The sequence below is a fragment of the Eulemur rufifrons genome, chromosome 29 (genome assembly GCF_041146395.1).
Source record: "Eulemur rufifrons isolate Redbay chromosome 29, OSU_ERuf_1, whole genome shotgun sequence".
NCBI lineage: Eukaryota > Metazoa > Chordata > Mammalia > Primates > Lemuridae > Eulemur > Eulemur rufifrons.
In genome coordinates this window covers 13,693,591-13,695,470 of record NC_091011.1, presented here as the reverse complement: position 1 = coordinate 13,695,470, position 1,880 = coordinate 13,693,591, and positions in this window count along the sequence as shown.

Here is a 1,880-nt window from a genome sequence, read left to right as displayed (position 1 = left end):
TTAATTTGGATTTTAAAATTATTAATTAAGATAAAACATTGTCCATTTGCACAACTTTCTTTTAAGTTGCTGTTCATATTCTATGGCCCTTGTTTATCTCTTATTAATAAGAACTCCATTCATGTACTGGTATAGTTTAAATAAAATTTTATTACATATAAATTGATATTATATATTAAAATATTTGTTATTAATGAGAACTCTTTTTATATTAAGGACCCTAACTCACTTTCTGTACATATTATTGTAATTTTTTCTCTGTTTGTTCTTGGCCCTTTATTTTTGTTTGTAGTGTTTCAGACCAAAAGAGAGCTTGAAATTTTTATGTAGAATAATCGAGAAATCTTTTTTTTTATGCTGAATCTTCTCCATTGGAAAATCACATTGATATACATCTATATTTTCCCCTCAATATGTTTTGGCCTTTTATTCTTTATTCCAAAATATCTGGAATGTATTTTGGCATAGAGAATAAGGAAGAGCTATAACTTTAAAAATTTTTTTTCAAAGATTGAATCAGCACTGTTCATGGATTTTCCCCTTTGGAATGCCATTTTATCACCTACTGAATGTGTACACATATAAGCACTATATTTCATTCCATTGATGTGTTATCTATTGTTTTCTATTGCTTTTCATTCATATTTTTTTCCAGTTTTAATGTTGTTCTTTTAACTCTAGTCCTTTCTTATCCTGGGTCTTTATGTATCGGACTCAAGTCCACACCCAACAGTTATCTTGATTAAAATATCATTTCCTAGTACCAGGGCTTTATAACAACTGTAGATAATTCTAGCTTTCTCTACCTGTAGTTACTTAAAGTTTATCATTTAATGATAGCATATCATTAAACAGTATTTTTAATTACAATAACTTTTTCTAATTATGAAAATAATTGTTCATTTTTAAAATGTAAACACCATGAGGGAAAAAAGAAAGGGTGGAAGAAAGAGAAAGAGGAGGGAGGGGAGGAGGGAAGGAAAGAAAGAAAGCAGGGAGGTAGTGGGGAGGGAGGGCCCCTAAAATTTAATCATCCAAAGAAAGCCAGAAACAAAAGCATGGTTTATGTCCTTTTCTAATCTCAGGAACATTTTCTTCTGTTGCACTTTTGACAAGTGTTTTTGTTTGTTTCTCAAATTTTCTTGAATGTATAAGTAAAATTGTTGATTTAAAGATTCTTTAGTTTTCGAGTGTGCTCTTTAGCTTTCTTTGCTCTTTTGTTTAGTTCCTTCTTGTCAGTTGCAGAATTTATTCATAAGCCCTATGTTGCCATTTTATTCTTTTCTGGTAACTCATTTTTTAATGGGATAAAACAACAGGTCTGCTTGTTTGCCCCAAAATAGTATAGAGGCGTGCTCATCGCTCCTCCTGTCTACTTCCCTGAGCATCACTTATACTTCGTTCTAGATCTTCAGTTGTGGGGCTGGGTGCTGATAACCTCTGAAGCTAGGACAAGAACTGATGCTGCAGCCAGGACATGCTCTGCCACTCTGGGGACATGGTCCCTTTCTGTTGGAGGGATAGCCTTTACGTCTCAGCTTCGTCCCTGGCTTTGAAACTAACTAGGTTACAAAGATGCTGTAGTTCACAGCCTTTTTCTTGTGTGCTGCTACATGTATTTTGTTCTTCATTATCCCTCATATTTACCACTTCGTTCCTCATTTTCTTATCTCATCTGTGACAAACCCGCCATTCCTCCATTGGTAGAGGTTAGCTTGGGCTACCACTAAGAAAACCTAGCGAGAGAAAACTAAAATGCCCTCGTGCACGCCAGGCTTGGCAGATGCTGCCCTCCAGCTCATGCTTTGGTGCTTGGGTCCTTCGACCGGCAGCTGCCCGGCTGTGGACAGCGGCTCCCCACTCCACACCTGCTTCTCCAC